Here is a 15,324-nt window from a genome sequence, read left to right as displayed (position 1 = left end):
CACATTTGACTGCATGTTTGGAAGCGCATTCTTACCGTTGGTTGTGTGCTGCAGTTTTCTATCAACCGCTGAGGCTGTGGCACATTCCTCGCTCACGGGGGACACCTCCAAGGTTTAGTGGTAGATGTGAGTGCATGAGCAAAGCAGCTCTGTGTCACACCGAGCAGTACAAACTGCCGGGCCGTTTCCCAACTCCTCCGGGCTTCTGAAATGGTGAGCTGCTCCTGGCATCGCTTCAATATCAGGTCAATGTACAGGAGTGGACGGAGCAAACGCCAAAGTATTAACCCTTGGCATGATGGCCATGGATCCATCTCCAACAATCCAGTTCTACCTACAAAGAGGGCCAATCAACCGCCCACATTTGACTGCATGTTTGGAAGCGCATTCTTACCGTTGGTTGTGTGCTGCAGTTTTCTATCAACCGCTGAGGCTGTGGCACATTCCTCGCTCACGGGGGACACCTCCAAGGTTTAGTGGTAGATGTGAGTGCATGAGCAAAGCAGCTCTGTGTCACACCGAGCAGTACAAACTGCCGGGCCGTTTCCCAACTCCTCCGGGCTTCTGAAATGGTGAGCTGCTCCTGGCATCGCTTCAATATCAGGTCAATGTACAGGAGTGGACGGAGCAAGCGCCAAAGTATTAACCCTTGGCATGATGGCCATGGATCCATCTCCAACAATCCAGTTCTACCTACAAAGAGGGCCAATCAACCGCCCACATTTGACTGCATGTTTGGAAGCGCATTCTTACCGTTGGTTGTGTGCTGCAGTTTTCTATCAACCGCTGAGGCTGTGGCACATTCCTCGCTCACGGGGGACACCTCCAAGGTTTAGTGGTAGATGTGAGTGCATGAGCAAAGCAGCTCTGTGTCACACCGAGCAGTACAAACTGCCGGGCCGTTTCCCAACTCCTCCGGGCTTCTGAAATGGTGAGCTGCTCCTGGCATCGCTTCAATATCAGGTCAATGTACAGGAGTGGACGGAGCAAGCGCCAAAGTATTAACCCTTGGCATGATGGCCATGGATCCATCTCCAACAATCCAGTTCTACCTACAAAGAGCCGGGAAAGGGAGCATGACATTTCCTTAGAGCTAAAAGACAACACCCACAACCATCCCATTCCCAGCAACTTGGAAAGACTGGGGATGTCGCTCTGCGAGCACGTGAGAAGCCTGGAGATGGGCACACAAGGCGGAACCTTGGGCGGCTGACCTTTGCTTACAACTACGTCATCGGGGGAGAGCGCGGACGCAGTACCCCACTAGCAAAAATTATGCAGTCAAGATTCCCACGTTTGGGGAATTTGCAGGGGTCAGCACAACCAGAGTGCAATAGCTGAGCCTCGCCCTGGGTGAACCACCTTCTTGATCATGGTATCTCCCCTGCCAGGTAAGTATGAGGTGTACTTGCCCAGCACTGGGTGGCTGTTCCCAGACACAGCTCTTTGGCTGATGGTGCAGGAAATGGATAGTCCCAGAGTCCAATGCCTTGACTCAGGTGCTCGTTAATGCTGTGCTGTGTTCAACTTCAACCTCCAGCACACATTGGAGAGGAAACACTCGACCTTTTCACTGGCATACCTGGCTGTCATTTCCTATCGATTCAGCAACAACTGCACCTGACGGCACCAACAGCAGCTTACCCATCTCGGTGTAGCTTCCTAATACTGGAATAGAGTGTAGCAGGTAGTGGCGATAAAGGCTCAAGTGCAGTGTGTTCGGAAGGCTGCCTTTTGAGCCCCTCCACGAGCAGGGGGCCTTGCCTGGTCTATAAAAGGAGTCTGTGTCACCTGCCCGTCGGCTTACGGCCACACCACCCTGAGCACGCCCGATCTCGTCTGATCTCGGAAGCTAAGCAGGGTCGGGCCTGGTTAGTACTTGGATGGGAGACCGCCTGGGAATACCAGGTGCTGTAAGCTTTTACACTGCAGCACGCTTTTACACTGCTGCTTCCTTACAAGAAACGTGGGCTTGCAATTACGTTGACGCACGGGCACACGTTAATGTCCTTCCAGTTTCAGCCTTGCTTTGGTTTTCACAGAAAAAAAGAGAACGGTGCACCGTTCCTGGTGGCACTGCAATACCAGGTCAATGCAAGGAGTGAAGAGAGCAAGCCCAAGGTTTCACCGCCCAATGCTCAAAAATGCATTTAATATTTAATCCCCATATAGAGGACATATCAGATATTAAACTGATAAGAACAGATACTACACTTGATCTTAGCCAAAAGGCCGAGAAGCGATGGCCCACCAGTGTCTGGGGCCAACTCAAGATCTTGGCGCACAAGTTACTTGTTGTGGTGCCGTGTTTCTGAAGTACGCATAACAAAGGCTGCTGCTGCTCACCTCCACCCCCAGGTGATCTAAGTGCACCTCTGAGCCGTGACGGACAGCTGCTTGACATTTGACACACTCAAAGGGCGCAGCCATACAGCAAAGCCCACCAAAAATAACTTAAACTCTTGGACGTTCCTCTCCACGGAAGTCTTTAGTAAAAGGCGAAAGACTTGAGCATTTTGAAGAAAAACCAGAGACAACATAGCCCCTCTCCTTGAGAGCAGCCAAGGAGTCTATCCGCCAGAGTCACCACAGTCTCGGTCGGCCCGGCCAGCCACCTTGGGACAGCCTTTCTTCAACGTTTTTGGTTTGCCGGCCAATCAACCGCCCACATTTGACTGCATGTTTGGAAGCGCATTCTTACCGTTGGTTGTGTGCTGCAGTTTTCTATCAACCGCTGAGGCTGTGGCACATTCCTCGCTCACGGGGGACACCTCCAAGGTTTAGTGGTAGATGTGAGTGCATGAGCAAAGCAGCTCTGTGTCACACCGAGCAGTACAAACTGCCGGGCCGTTTCCCAACTCCTCCGGGCTTCTGAAATGGTGAGCTGCTCCTGGCATCGCTTCAATATCAGGTCAATGTACAGGAGTGGACGGAGCAAGCGCCAAAGTATTAACCCTTGGCATGATGGCCATGGATCCATCTCCAACAATCCAGTTCTACCTACAAAGAGGGCCAATCAACCGCCCACATTTGACTGCATGTTTGGAAGCGCATTCTTACCGTTGGTTGTGTGCTGCAGTTTTCTATCAACCGCTGAGGCTGTGGCACATTCCTCGCTCACGGGGGACACCTCCAAGGTTTAGTGGTAGATGTGAGTGCATGAGCAAAGCAGCTCTGTGTCACACCGAGCAGTACAAACTGCCGGGCCGTTTCCCAACTCCTCCGGGCTTCTGAAATGGTGAGCTGCTCCTGGCATCGCTTCAATATCAGGTCAATGTACAGGAGTGGACGGAGCAAGTGCCAAAGTATTAACCCTTGGCATGATGGCCATGGATCCATCTCCAACAATCCAGTTCTACCTACAAAGAGCCGGGAAAGGGAGCATGACATTTCCTTAGAGCTAAAAGACAACACCCACAACCATCCCATTCCCAGCAACTTGGAAAGACTGGGGATGTCGCTCTGCGAGCACGTGAGAAGCCTGGAGATGGGCACACAAGGCGGAACCTTGGGCGGCTGACCTTTGCTTACAACTACGTCATCGGGGGAGAGCGCGGACGCAGTACCCCACTAGCAAAAATTATGCAGTCAAGATTCCCACGTTTGGGGAATTTGCAGGGGTCAGCACAACCAGAGTGCAATGGCTGAGCCTCGCCCTGGGTGAACCACCTTCTTGATCATGGTATCTCCCCTGCCAGGTAAGTATGAGGTGTACTTGCCCAGCACTGGGTGGCTGTTCCCAGACACAGCTCTTTGGCTGATGGTGCAGGAAATGGATAGTCCCAGAGTCCAATGCCTTGACTCAGGTGCTCGTTAATGCTGTGCTGTGTTCAACTTCAACCTCCAGCACACATTGGAGAGGAAACACTCGACCTTTTCACTGGCATACCTGGCTGTCATTTCCTATCGATTCAGCAACAACTGCACCTGACGGCACCAACAGCAGCTTACCCATCTCGGTGTAGCTTCCTAATACTGGAATAGAGTGTAGCAGGTAGTGGCGATAAAGGCTCAAGTGCAGTGTGTTCGGAAGGCTGCCTTTTGAGCCCCTCCACGAGCAGGGGGCCTTGCCTGGTCTATAAAAGGAGTCTGTGTCACCTGCCCGTCGGCTTACGGCCACACCACCCTGAGCGCGCCCGATCTCGTCTGATCTCGGAAGCTAAGCAGGGTCGGGCCTGGTTAGTACTTGGATGGGAGACCGCCTGGGAATACCAGGTGCTGTAAGCTTTTACACTGCAGCACGCTTTTACACTGCAGCACGCTCTTACACTGCTGCTTCCTTACAAGAAACGTGGGCTTGCAATTACGTTGACGCACGGGCACACGTTAATGTCCTTCCAGTTTCAGCCTTGCTTTGGTTTTCACAGAAAAAAAGAGAACGGTGCACCGTTCCTGGTGGCACTGCAATACCAGGTCAATGCAAGGAGTGAAGAGAGCAAGCCCAAGGTTTCACCGCCCAATGCTCAAAAATGCATTTAATATTTAATCCCCATATAGAGGACATATCAGATATTAAACTGATAAGAACAGATACTACACTTGATCTTAGCCAAAAGGCCGAGAAGCGATGGCCCACCAGTTTCTGGGGCCAACTCAAGATCTTGGCGCACAAGTTACTTGTTGTGGTGCCGTGTTTCTGAAGTGCGCATAACAAAGGCTGCTGCTGCTCACCTCCAGCCCCCGGTGATCTAAGTGCACCTCTGAGCCGTGACGGACAGCTGCTTGACATTTGACACACTCAAAGGGCGCAGCCATACAGCAAAGCCCACCAAAAATAACTTAAACTCTTGGACGTTCCTCTCCACGGAAGTCTTTAGTAAAAGGCGAAAGACTTGAGCATTTTGAAGAAAAACCAGAGTCAACATAGCCCCTCTCCTTGAGAGCAGCCAAGGAGTCTATCCGCCAGAGTCACCACAGTCTCGGTCGGCCCGGCCGGCCACCTTGGGACAGCCTTTCTTCAACGTTTTTGGTTTGCCGGCCAATCAACCGCCCACATTTGACTGCATGTTTGGAAGCGCATTCTTACCGTTGGTTGTGTGCTGCAGTTTTCTATCAACCGCTGAGGCTGTGGCACATTCCTCGCTCACGGGGGACACCTCCAAGGTTTAGTGGTAGATGTGAGTGCATGAGCAAAGCAGCTCTGTGTCACACCGAGCAGTACAAACTGCCGGGCCGTTTCCCAACTCCTCCGGGCTTCTGAAATGGTGAGCTGCTCCTGGCATCGCTTCAATATCAGGTCAATGTACAGGAGTGGACGGAGCAAGCGCCAAAGTATTAACCCTTGGCATGATGGCCATGGATCCATCTCCAACAATCCAGTTCTACCTACAAAGAGGGCCAATCAACCGCCCACATTTGACTGCATGTTTGGAAGCGCATTCTTACCGTTGGTTGTGTGCTGCAGTTTTCTATCAACCGCTGAGGCTGTGACACATTCCTCGCTCACGGGGGACACCTCCAAGGTTTAGTGGTAGATGTGAGTGCATGAGCAAAGCAGCTCTGTGTCACACCGAGCAGTACAAACTGCCGGGCCGTTTCCCAACTCCTCCGGGCTTCTGAAATGGTGAGCTGCTCCTGGCATCGCTTCAATATCAGGTCAATGTACAGGAGTGGACGGAGCAAGCGCCAAAGTATTAACCCTTGGCATGATGGCCATGGATCCATCTCCAACAATCCAGTTCTACCTACAAAGAGCCGGGAAAGGGAGCATGACATTTCCTTAGAGCTAAAAGACAACACCCACAACCATCCCATTCCCAGCAACTTGGAAAGACTGGGGACGTCGCTCTGCGAGCACGTGAGAAGCCTGGAGATGGGCACACAAGGCGGAACCTTGGGCGGCTGACCTTTGCTTACAACTACGTCATCGGGGGAGAGCGCGGACGCAGTACCCCACTAGCAAAAATTATGCAGTCAAGATTCCCACGTTTGGGGAATTTGCAGGGGTCAGCACAACCAGAGTGCAATGGCTGAGCCTCGCCCTGGGTGAACCACCTTCTTGATCATGGTATCTCCCCTGCCAGGTAAGTATGAGGTGTACTTGCCCAGCACTGGGTGGCTGTTCCCAGACACAGCTCTTTGGCTGATGGTGCAGGAAATGGATAGTCCCAGAGTCCAATGCCTTGACTCAGGTGCTCGTTAAGGCTGTGCTGTGTTCAACTTCAACCTCCAGCACACATTGGAGAGGAAACACTCGACCTTTTCACTGGCATACCTGGCTGTCATTTCCTATCGATTCAGCAACAACTGCACCTGACGGCACCAACAGCAGCTTACCCATCTCGGTGTAGCTTCCTAATACTGGAATAGAGTGTAGCAGGTAGTGGCGATAAAGGCTCAAGTGCAGTGTGTTCGGAAGGCTGCCTTTTGAGCCCCTCCACGAGCAGGGGGCCTTGCCTGGTCTATAAAAGGAGTCTGTGTCACCTGCCCGTCGGCTTACGGCCACACCACCCTGAGCACGCCCGATCTCGTCTGATCTCGGAAGCTCAGCAGGGTCGGGCCTGGTTAGTACTTGGATGGGAGACCGCCTGGGAATACCAGGTGCTGTAAGCTTTTACACTGCAGCACGCTTTTACACTGCAGCACGCTTTTACACTGCAGCACGCTTTTACACTGCAGCACGCTTTTACACTGCTGCTTCCTTACAAGAAACGTGGGCTTGCAATTACGTTGACGCACGGGCACACGTTAATGTCCTTCCAGTTTCAGCCTTGCTTTGGTTTTCACAGAAAAAAAGAGAACGGTGCACCGTTCCTGGTGGCACTGCAATACCAGGTCAATGCAAGGAGTGAAGAGAGCAAGCCCAAGGTTTCACCGCCCAATGCTCAAAAATGCATTTAATATTTAATCCCCATATAGAGGACATATCAGATATTAAACTGATAAGAACAGATACTACACTTGATCTTAGCCAAAAGGCCGAGAAGCGATGGCCCACCAGTGTCTGGGGCCAACTCAAGATCTTGGCGCACAAGTTACTTGTTGTGGTGCCGTGTTTCTGAAGTGCGCATAACAAAGGCTGCTGCTGCTCACCTCCACCCCCAGGTGATCTAAGTGCACCTCTGAGCCGTGACGGACAGCTGCTTGACATTTGACACACTCAAAGGGCGCAGCCATACAGCAAAGCCCACCAAAAATAACTTAAACTCTTGGACGTTCCTCTCCACGGAAGTCTTTAGTAAAAGGCGAAAGACTTGAGCATTTTGAAGAAAAACCAGAGTCAACATAGCCCCTCTCCTTGAGAGCAGCCAAGGAGTCTATCCGCCAGAGTCACCACAGTCTCGGTCGGCCCGGCCGGCCACCTTGGGACAGCCTTTCTTCAACGTTTTCGGTTTGCCGGCCAATCAACCGCCCACATTTGACTGCATGTTTGGAAGCGCATTCTTACCGTTGGTTGTGTGCTGCAGTTTTCTATCAACCGCTGAGGCTGTGGCACATTCCTCGCTCACGGGGGACACCTCCAAGGTTTAGTGGTAGATGTGAGTGCATGAGCAAAGCAGCTCTGTGTCACACCGAGCAGTACAAACTGCCGGGCCGTTTCCCAACTCCTCCGGGCTTCTGAAATGGTGAGCTGCTCCTGGCATCGCTTCAATATCAGGTCAATGTACAGGAGTGGACGGAGCAAGCGCCAAAGTATTAACCCTTGGCATGATGGCCATGGATCCATCTCCAACAATCCAGTTCTACCTACAAAGAGCCGGGAAAGGGAGCATGACATTTCCTTAGAGCTAAAAGACAACACCCACAACCATCCCATTCCCAGCAACTTGGAAAGACTGGGGACGTCGCTCTGCGAGCACGTGAGAAGCCTGGAGATGGGCACACAAGGCGGAACCTTGGGCGGCTGACCTTTGCTTACAACTACGTCATCGGGGGAGAGCGCGGACGCAGTACCCCACTAGCAAAAATTATGCAGTCAAGATTCCCACGTTTGGGGAATTTGCAGGGGTCAGCACAACCAGAGTGCAATGGCTGAGCCTCGCCCTGGGTGAACCACCTTCTTGATCATGGTATCTCCCCTGCCAGGTAAGTATGAGGTGTACTTGCCCAGCACTGGGTGGCTGTTCCCAGACACAGCTCTTTGGCTGATGGTGCAGGAAATGGATAGTCCCAGAGTCCAATGCCTTGACTCAGGTGCTCGTTAAGGCTGTGCTGTGTTCAACTTCAACCTCCAGCACACATTGGAGAGGAAACACTCGACCTTTTCACTGGCATACCTGGCTGTCATTTCCTATCGATTCAGCAACAACTGCACCTGACGGCACCAACAGCAGCTTACCCATCTCGGTGTAGCTTCCTAATACTGGAATAGAGTGTAGCAGGTAGTGGCGATAAAGGCTCAAGTGCAGTGTGTTCGGAAGGCTGCCTTTTGAGCCCCTCCACGAGCAGGGGGCCTTGCCTGGTCTATAAAAGGAGTCTGTGTCACCTGCCCGTCGGCTTACGGCCACACCACCCTGAGCACGCCCGATCTCGTCTGATCTCGGAAGCTAAGCAGGGTCGGGCCTGGTTAGTACTTGGATGGGAGACCGCCTGGGAATACCAGGTGCTGTAAGCTTTTACACTGCAGCACGCTTTTACACTGCAGCACGCTTTTACACTGCAGCACGCTTTTACACTGCTGCTTCCTTACAAGAAACGTGGGCTTGCAATTACGTTGACGCACGGGCACACGTTAATGTCCTTCCAGTTTCAGCCTTGCTTTGGTTTTCACAGAAAAAAAGAGAACGGTGCACCGTTCCTGGTGGCACTGCAATACCAGGTCAATGCAAGGAGTGAAGAGAGCAAGCCCAAGGTTTCACCGCCCAATGCTCAAAAATGCATTTAATATTTAATCCCCATATAGAGGACATATCAGATATTAAACTGATAAGAACAGATACTACACTTGATCTTAGCCAAAAGGCCGAGAAGCGATGGCCCACCAGTGTCTGGGGCCAACTCAAGATCTTGGCGCACAAGTTACTTGTTGTGGTGCCGTGTTTCTGAAGTGCGCATAACAAAGGCTGCTGCTGCTCACCTCCACCCCCAGGTGATCTAAGTGCACCTCTGAGCCGTGACGGACAGCTGCTTGACATTTGACACACTCAAAGGGCGCAGCCATACAGCAAAGCCCACCAAAAATAACTTAAACTCTTGGACGTTCCTCTCCACGGAAGTCTTTAGTAAAAGGCGAAAGACTTGAGCATTTTGAAGAAAAACCAGAGACAACATAGCCCCTCTCCTTGAGAGCAGCCAAGGAGTCTATCCGCCAGAGTCACCACAGTCTCGGTCGGCCCGGCCGGCCACCTTGGGACAGCCTTTCTTCAACGTTTTTGGTTTGCCGGCCAATCAACCGCCCACATTTGACTGCATGTTTGGAAGCGCATTCTTACCGTTGGTTGTGTGCTGCAGTTTTCTATCAACCGCTGAGGCTGTGGCACATTCCTCGCTCACGGGGGACACCTCCAAGGTTTAGTGGTAGATGTGAGTGCATGAGCAAAGCAGCTCTGTGTCACACCGAGCAGTACAAACTGCCGGGCCGTTTCCCAACTCCTCCGGGCTTCTGAAATGGTGAGCTGCTCCTGGCATCGCTTCAATATCAGGTCAATGTACAGGAGTGGACGGAGCAAGCGCCAAAGTATTAACCCTTGGCATGATGGCCATGGATCCATCTCCAACAATCCAGTTCTACCTACAAAGAGCCGGGAAAGGGAGCATGACATTTCCTTAGAGCTAAAAGACAACACCCACAACCATCCCATTCCCAGCAACTTGGAAAGACTGGGGACGTCGCTCTGCGAGCACGTGAGAAGCCTGGAGATGGGCACACAAGGCGGAACCTTGGGCGGCTGACCTTTGCTTACAACTACGTCATCGGGGGAGAGCGCGGACGCAGTACCCCACTAGCAAAAATTATGCAGTCAAGATTCCCACGTTTGGGGAATTTGCAGGGGTCAGCACAACCAGAGTGCAATGGCTGAGCCTCGCCCTGGGTGAACCACCTTCTTGATCATGGTATCTCCCCTGCCAGGTAAGTATGAGGTGTACTTGCCCAGCACTGGGTGGCTGTTCCCAGACACAGCTCTTTGGCTGATGGTGCAGGAAATGGATAGTCCCAGAGTCCAATGCCTTGACTCAGGTGCTCGTTAAGGCTGTGCTGTGTTCAACTTCAACCTCCAGCACACATTGGAGAGGAAACACTCGACCTTTTCACTGGCATACCTGGCTGTCATTTCCTATCGATTCAGCAACAACTGCACCTGACGGCACCAACAGCAGCTTACCCATCTCGGTGTAGCTTCCTAATACTGGAATAGAGTGTAGCAGGTAGTGGCGATAAAAGCTCAAGTGCAGTGTGTTCGGAAGGCTGCCTTTTGAGCCCCTCCACGAGCAGGGGGCCTTGCCTGGTCTATAAAAGGAGTCTGTGTCACCTGCCCGTCGGCTTACGGCCACACCACCCTGAGCACGCCCGATCTCGTCTGATCTCGGAAGCTAAGCAGGGTCGGGCCTGGTTAGTACTTGGATGGGAGACCGCCTGGGAATACCAGGTGCTGTAAGCTTTTACACTGCAGCACGCTTTTACACTGCAGCACGCTTTTACACTGCAGCACGCTTTTACACTGCTGCTTCCTTACAAGAAACGTGGGCTTGCAATTACGTTGACGCACGGGCACACGTTAATGTCCTTCCAGTTTCAGCCTTGCTTTGGTTTTCACAGAAAAAAAGAGAACGGTGCACCGTTCCTGGTGGCACTGCAATACCAGGTCAATGCAAGGAGTGAAGAGAGCAAGCCCAAGGTTTCACCGCCCAATGCTCAAAAATGCATTTAATATTTAATCCCCATATAGAGGACATATCAGATATTAAACTGATAAGAACAGATACTACACTTGATCTTAGCCAAAAGGCCGAGAAGCGATGGCCCACCAGTGTCTGGGGCCAACTCAAGATCTTGGCGCACAAGTTACTTGTTGTGGTGCCGTGTTTCTGAAGTGCGCATAACAAAGGCTGCTGCTGCTCACCTCCACCCCCAGGTGATCTAAGTGCACCTCTGAGCCGTGACGGACAGCTGCTTGACATTTGACACACTCAAAGGGCGCAGCCATACAGCAAAGCCCACCAAAAATAGCTTAAACTCTTGGACGTTCCTCTCCACGGAAGTCTTTAGTAAAAGGCGAAAGACTTGAGCATTTTGAAGAAAAACCAGAGTCAACATAGCCCCTCTCCTTGAGAGCAGCCAAGGAGTCTATCCGCCAGAGTCACCACAGTCTCGGTCGGCCCGGCCGGCCACCTTGGGACAGCCTTTCTTCAACGTTTTTGGTTTGCCGGCCAATCAACCGCCCACATTTGACTGCATGTTTGGAAGCGCATTCTTACCGTTGGTTGTGTGCTGCAGCTTTCTATCAACCGCTGAGGCTGTGGCACATTCCTCGCTCACGGGGGACACCTCCAAGGTTTAGTGGTAGATGTGAGTGCATGAGCAAAGCAGCTCTGTGTCACACCGAGCAGTACAAACTGCCGGGCCGTTTCCCAACTCCTCCGGGCTTCTGAAATGGTGAGCTGCTCCTGGCATCGCTTCAATATCAGGTCAATGTACAGGAGTGGACGGAGCAAGCGCCAAAGTATTAACCCTTGGCATGATGGCCATGGATCCATCTCCAACAATCCAGTTCTACCTACAAAGAGCCGGGAAAGGGAGCATGACATTTCCTTAGAGCTAAAAGACAACACCCACAACCATCCCATTCCCAGCAACTTGGAAAGACTGGGGACGTCGCTCTGCGAGCACGTGAGAAGCCTGGAGATGGGCACACAAGGCGGAACCTTGGGCGGCTGACCTTTGCTTACAACTACGTCATCGGGGGAGAGCGCGGACGCAGTACCCCACTAGCAAAAATTATGCAGTCAAGATTCCCACGTTTGGGGAATTTGCAGGGGTCAGCACAACCAGAGTGCAATGGCTGAGCCTCGCCCTGGGTGAACCACCTTCTTGATCATGGTATCTCCCCTGCCAGGTAAGTATGAGGTGTACTTGCCCAGCACTGGGTGGCTGTTCCCAGACACAGCTCTTTGGCTGATGGTGCAGGAAATGGATAGTCCCAGAGTCCAATGCCTTGACTCAGGTGCTCGTTAAGGCTGTGCTGTGTTCAACTTCAACCTCCAGCACACATTGGAGAGGAAACACTCGACCTTTTCACTGGCATACCTGGCTGTCATTTCCTATCGATTCAGCAACAACTGCACCTGACGGCACCAACAGCAGCTTACCCATCTCGGTGTAGCTTCCTAATACTGGAATAGAGTGTAGCAGGTAGTGGCGATAAAGGCTCAAGTGCAGTGTGTTCGGAAGGCTGCCTTTTGAGCCCCTCCACGAGCAGGGGGCCTTGCCTGGTCTATAAAAGGAGTCTGTGTCACCTGCCCGTCGGCTTACGGCCACACCACCCTGAGCACGCCCGATCTCGTCTGATCTCGGAAGCTCAGCAGGGTCGGGCCTGGTTAGTACTTGGTTGGGAGACCGCCTGGGAATACCAGGTGCTGTAAGCTTTTACACTGCAGCACGCTTTTACACTGCAGCACGCTTTTACACTGCAGCACGCTTTTACACTGCAGCACGCTTTTACACTGCTGCTTCCTTACAAGAAACGTGGGCTTGCAATTACGTTGACGCACGGGCACACGTTAATGTCCTTCCAGTTTCAGCCTTGCTTTGGTTTTCACAGAAAAAAAGAGAACGGTGCACCGTTCCTGGTGGCACTGCAATACCAGGTCAATGCAAGGAGTGAAGAGAGCAAGCCCAAGGTTTCACCGCCCAATGCTCAAAAATGCATTTAATATTTAATCCCCATATAGAGGACATATCAGATATTAAACTGATAAGAACAGATACTACACTTGATCTTAGCCAAAAGGCCGAGAAGCGATGGCCCACCAGTGTCTGGGGCCAACTCAAGATCTTGGCGCACAAGTTACTTGTTGTGGTGCCGTGTTTCTGAAGTGCGCATAACAAAGGCTGCTGCTGCTCACCTCCACCCCCAGGTGATCTAAGTGCACCTCTGAGCCGTGACGGACAGCTGCTTGACATTTGACACACTCAAAGGGCGCAGCCATACAGCAAAGCCCACCAAAAATAACTTAAACTCTTGGACGTTCCTCTCCACGGAAGTCTTTAGTAAAAGGCGAAAGACTTGAGCATTTTGAAGAAAAACCAGAGTCAACATAGCCCCTCTCCTTGAGAGCAGCCAAGGAGTCTATCCGCCAGAGTCACCACAGTCTCGGTCGGCCCGGCCGGCCACCTTGGGACAGCCTTTCTTCAACGTTTTCGGTTTGCCGGCCAATCAACCGCCCACATTTGACTGCATGTTTGGAAGCGCATTCTTACCGTTGGTTGTGTGCTGCAGTTTTCTATCAACCGCTGAGGCTGTGGCACATTCCTCGCTCACGGGGGACACCTCCAAGGTTTAGTGGTAGATGTGAGTGCATGAGCAAAGCAGCTCTGTGTCACACCGAGCAGTACAAACTGCCGGGCCGTTTCCCAACTCCTCCGGGCTTCTGAAATGGTGAGCTGCTCCTGGCATCGCTTCAATATCAGGTCAATGTACAGGAGTGGACGGAGCAAGCGCCAAAGTATTAACCCTTGGCATGATGGCCATGGATCCATCTCCAACAATCCAGTTCTACCTACAAAGAGCCGGGAAAGGGAGCATGACATTTCCTTAGAGCTAAAAGACAACACCCACAACCATCCCATTCCCAGCAACTTGGAAAGACTGGGGACGTCGCTCTGCGAGCACGTGAGAAGCCTGGAGATGGGCACACAAGGCGGAACCTTGGGCGGCTGACCTTTGCTTACAACTACGTCATCGGGGGAGAGCGCGGACGCAGTACCCCACTAGCAAAAATTATGCAGTCAAGATTCCCACGTTTGGGGAATTTGCAGGGGTCAGCACAACCAGAGTGCAATGGCTGAGCCTCGCCCTGGGTGAACCACCTTCTTGATCATGGTATCTCCCCTACCAGGTAAGTATGAGGTGTACTTGCCCAGCACTGGGTGGCTGTTCCCAGACACAGCTCTTTGGCTGATGGTGCAGGAAATGGATAGTCCCAGAGTCCAATGCCTTGACTCAGGTGCTCGTTAAGGCTGTGCTGTGTTCAACTTCAACCTCCAGCACACATTGGAGAGGAAACACTCGACCTTTTCACTGGCATACCTGGCTGTCATTTCCTATCGATTCAGCAACAACTGCACCTGACGGCACCAACAGCAGCTTACCCATCTCGGTGTAGCTTCCTAATACTGGAATAGAGTGTAGCAGGTAGTGGCGATAAAGGCTCAAGTGCAGTGTGTTCGGAAGGCTGCCTTTTGAGCCCCTCCACGAGCAGGGGGCCTTGCCTGGTCTATAAAAGGAGTCTGTGTCACCTGCCCGTCGGCTTACGGCCACACCACCCTGAGCACGCCCGATCTCGTCTGATCTCGGAAGCTCAGCAGGGTCGGGCCTGGTTAGTACTTGGATGGGAGACCGCCTGGGAATACCAGGTGCTGTAAGCTTTTACACTGCAGCACGCTTTTACACTGCAGCACGCTTTTACACTGCAGCACGCTTTTACACTGCAGCACGCTTTTACACTGCTGCTTCCTTACAAGAAACGTGGGCTTGCAATTACGTTGACGCACGGGCACACGTTAATGTCCTTCCAGTTTCAGCCTTGCTTTGGTTTTCACAGAAAAAAAGAGAACGGTGCACCGTTCCTGGTGGCACTGCAATACCAGGTCAATGCAAGGAGTGAAGAGAGCAAGCCCAAGGTTTCACCGCCCAATGCTCAAAAATGCATTTAATATTTAATCCCCATATAGAGGACATATCAGATATTAAACTGATAAGAACAGATACTACACTTGATCTTAGCCAAAAGGCCGAGAAGCGATGGCCCACCAGTGTCTGGGGCCAACTCAAGATCTTGGCGCACAAGTTACTTGTTGTGGTGCCGTGTTTCTGAAGTGCGCATAACAAAGGCTGCTGCTGCTCACCTCCACCCCCAGGTGATCTAAGTGCACCTCTGAGCCGTGACGGACAGCTGCTTGACATTTGACACACTCAAAGGGCGCAGCCATACAGCAAAGCCCACCAAAAATAACTTAAACTCTTGGACGTTCCTCTCCACGGAAGTCTTTAGTAAAAGGCGAAAGACTTGAGCATTTTGAAGAAAAACCAGAGTCAACATAGCCCCTCTCCTTGAGAGCAGCCAAGGAGTCTATCCGCCAGAGTCACCACAGTCTCGGTCGGCCCGGCCGGCCACCTTGGGACAGCCTTTCTTCAACGTTTTCGGTTTGCCGGCCAATCAACCGCC

General features: G+C 52.1%; 28 non-coding genes across 28 annotated transcripts; 7 read left to right on the top strand and 21 right to left on the bottom strand.

The window, feature by feature from the left end:
* Positions 1-1,235: 1,235 nt before the first annotated feature.
* Positions 1,236-1,399, bottom strand: LOC131452007 (U1 spliceosomal RNA). The gene has a single exon (XR_009236835.1). It is a non-coding gene; the product is annotated as a U1 spliceosomal RNA (small nuclear RNA).
* A 402-nt stretch (positions 1,400-1,801) lies between these two features.
* LOC131452168 (5S ribosomal RNA) lies at positions 1,802-1,920 on the top strand. The gene has a single exon (XR_009236989.1). It is a non-coding gene; the product is annotated as a 5S ribosomal RNA (ribosomal RNA).
* Positions 1,921-2,051: 131 nt separating this feature from the next.
* On the bottom strand, positions 2,052-2,244 carry LOC131452109 (U2 spliceosomal RNA). Its single transcript, XR_009236932.1, has one exon. It is a non-coding gene; the product is annotated as a U2 spliceosomal RNA (small nuclear RNA).
* Positions 2,245-2,423: 179 nt separating this feature from the next.
* Positions 2,424-2,536, bottom strand: LOC131451779 (U5 spliceosomal RNA). The gene has a single exon (XR_009236617.1). It is a non-coding gene; the product is annotated as a U5 spliceosomal RNA (small nuclear RNA).
* A 1,006-nt stretch (positions 2,537-3,542) lies between these two features.
* LOC131451922 (U1 spliceosomal RNA) lies at positions 3,543-3,706 on the bottom strand. Its single transcript, XR_009236754.1, has one exon. It is a non-coding gene; the product is annotated as a U1 spliceosomal RNA (small nuclear RNA).
* Positions 3,707-4,108: 402 nt separating this feature from the next.
* Positions 4,109-4,227, top strand: LOC131451918 (5S ribosomal RNA). Its single transcript, XR_009236750.1, has one exon. It is a non-coding gene; the product is annotated as a 5S ribosomal RNA (ribosomal RNA).
* A 149-nt stretch (positions 4,228-4,376) lies between these two features.
* On the bottom strand, positions 4,377-4,569 carry LOC131452108 (U2 spliceosomal RNA). Its single transcript, XR_009236931.1, has one exon. It is a non-coding gene; the product is annotated as a U2 spliceosomal RNA (small nuclear RNA).
* Positions 4,570-4,748: 179 nt separating this feature from the next.
* On the bottom strand, positions 4,749-4,861 carry LOC131452277 (U5 spliceosomal RNA). Its single transcript, XR_009237091.1, has one exon. It is a non-coding gene; the product is annotated as a U5 spliceosomal RNA (small nuclear RNA).
* A 1,006-nt stretch (positions 4,862-5,867) lies between these two features.
* Positions 5,868-6,031, bottom strand: LOC131451921 (U1 spliceosomal RNA). Its single transcript, XR_009236753.1, has one exon. It is a non-coding gene; the product is annotated as a U1 spliceosomal RNA (small nuclear RNA).
* A 402-nt stretch (positions 6,032-6,433) lies between these two features.
* On the top strand, positions 6,434-6,552 carry LOC131451893 (5S ribosomal RNA). Its single transcript, XR_009236728.1, has one exon. It is a non-coding gene; the product is annotated as a 5S ribosomal RNA (ribosomal RNA).
* A 185-nt stretch (positions 6,553-6,737) lies between these two features.
* LOC131452107 (U2 spliceosomal RNA) lies at positions 6,738-6,930 on the bottom strand. Its single transcript, XR_009236930.1, has one exon. It is a non-coding gene; the product is annotated as a U2 spliceosomal RNA (small nuclear RNA).
* A 179-nt stretch (positions 6,931-7,109) lies between these two features.
* On the bottom strand, positions 7,110-7,222 carry LOC131452276 (U5 spliceosomal RNA). Its single transcript, XR_009237090.1, has one exon. It is a non-coding gene; the product is annotated as a U5 spliceosomal RNA (small nuclear RNA).
* A 647-nt stretch (positions 7,223-7,869) lies between these two features.
* On the bottom strand, positions 7,870-8,033 carry LOC131451920 (U1 spliceosomal RNA). The gene has a single exon (XR_009236752.1). It is a non-coding gene; the product is annotated as a U1 spliceosomal RNA (small nuclear RNA).
* A 402-nt stretch (positions 8,034-8,435) lies between these two features.
* LOC131452156 (5S ribosomal RNA) lies at positions 8,436-8,554 on the top strand. The gene has a single exon (XR_009236978.1). It is a non-coding gene; the product is annotated as a 5S ribosomal RNA (ribosomal RNA).
* A 167-nt stretch (positions 8,555-8,721) lies between these two features.
* On the bottom strand, positions 8,722-8,914 carry LOC131452106 (U2 spliceosomal RNA). Its single transcript, XR_009236929.1, has one exon. It is a non-coding gene; the product is annotated as a U2 spliceosomal RNA (small nuclear RNA).
* Positions 8,915-9,093: 179 nt separating this feature from the next.
* Positions 9,094-9,206, bottom strand: LOC131451778 (U5 spliceosomal RNA). Its single transcript, XR_009236616.1, has one exon. It is a non-coding gene; the product is annotated as a U5 spliceosomal RNA (small nuclear RNA).
* A 647-nt stretch (positions 9,207-9,853) lies between these two features.
* LOC131451919 (U1 spliceosomal RNA) lies at positions 9,854-10,017 on the bottom strand. Its single transcript, XR_009236751.1, has one exon. It is a non-coding gene; the product is annotated as a U1 spliceosomal RNA (small nuclear RNA).
* A 402-nt stretch (positions 10,018-10,419) lies between these two features.
* LOC131452144 (5S ribosomal RNA) lies at positions 10,420-10,538 on the top strand. The gene has a single exon (XR_009236966.1). It is a non-coding gene; the product is annotated as a 5S ribosomal RNA (ribosomal RNA).
* Positions 10,539-10,705: 167 nt separating this feature from the next.
* Positions 10,706-10,898, bottom strand: LOC131452105 (U2 spliceosomal RNA). Its single transcript, XR_009236928.1, has one exon. It is a non-coding gene; the product is annotated as a U2 spliceosomal RNA (small nuclear RNA).
* Positions 10,899-11,077: 179 nt separating this feature from the next.
* Positions 11,078-11,190, bottom strand: LOC131451763 (U5 spliceosomal RNA). Its single transcript, XR_009236602.1, has one exon. It is a non-coding gene; the product is annotated as a U5 spliceosomal RNA (small nuclear RNA).
* Positions 11,191-11,837: 647 nt separating this feature from the next.
* LOC131451917 (U1 spliceosomal RNA) lies at positions 11,838-12,001 on the bottom strand. Its single transcript, XR_009236749.1, has one exon. It is a non-coding gene; the product is annotated as a U1 spliceosomal RNA (small nuclear RNA).
* Positions 12,002-12,403: 402 nt separating this feature from the next.
* On the top strand, positions 12,404-12,522 carry LOC131451901 (5S ribosomal RNA). Its single transcript, XR_009236735.1, has one exon. It is a non-coding gene; the product is annotated as a 5S ribosomal RNA (ribosomal RNA).
* Positions 12,523-12,707: 185 nt separating this feature from the next.
* Positions 12,708-12,900, bottom strand: LOC131452104 (U2 spliceosomal RNA). The gene has a single exon (XR_009236927.1). It is a non-coding gene; the product is annotated as a U2 spliceosomal RNA (small nuclear RNA).
* Positions 12,901-13,079: 179 nt separating this feature from the next.
* Positions 13,080-13,192, bottom strand: LOC131452275 (U5 spliceosomal RNA). Its single transcript, XR_009237089.1, has one exon. It is a non-coding gene; the product is annotated as a U5 spliceosomal RNA (small nuclear RNA).
* Positions 13,193-13,839: 647 nt separating this feature from the next.
* Positions 13,840-14,003, bottom strand: LOC131452004 (U1 spliceosomal RNA). Its single transcript, XR_009236832.1, has one exon. It is a non-coding gene; the product is annotated as a U1 spliceosomal RNA (small nuclear RNA).
* Positions 14,004-14,405: 402 nt separating this feature from the next.
* LOC131451892 (5S ribosomal RNA) lies at positions 14,406-14,524 on the top strand. Its single transcript, XR_009236727.1, has one exon. It is a non-coding gene; the product is annotated as a 5S ribosomal RNA (ribosomal RNA).
* A 185-nt stretch (positions 14,525-14,709) lies between these two features.
* Positions 14,710-14,902, bottom strand: LOC131452103 (U2 spliceosomal RNA). Its single transcript, XR_009236926.1, has one exon. It is a non-coding gene; the product is annotated as a U2 spliceosomal RNA (small nuclear RNA).
* Positions 14,903-15,081: 179 nt separating this feature from the next.
* On the bottom strand, positions 15,082-15,194 carry LOC131452272 (U5 spliceosomal RNA). The gene has a single exon (XR_009237087.1). It is a non-coding gene; the product is annotated as a U5 spliceosomal RNA (small nuclear RNA).
* Between the last annotated feature and the right edge of the window lie 130 nt (positions 15,195-15,324).

Source organism: Solea solea, unplaced genomic scaffold (assembly GCF_958295425.1).
Source record: "Solea solea unplaced genomic scaffold, fSolSol10.1 scaffold_48, whole genome shotgun sequence".
Taxonomy (NCBI): domain Eukaryota; kingdom Metazoa; phylum Chordata; class Actinopteri; order Pleuronectiformes; family Soleidae; genus Solea; species Solea solea.
Note: the sequence above shows the minus strand (reverse complement) of the source record. Positions and strands in the feature narration are given on the sequence as shown.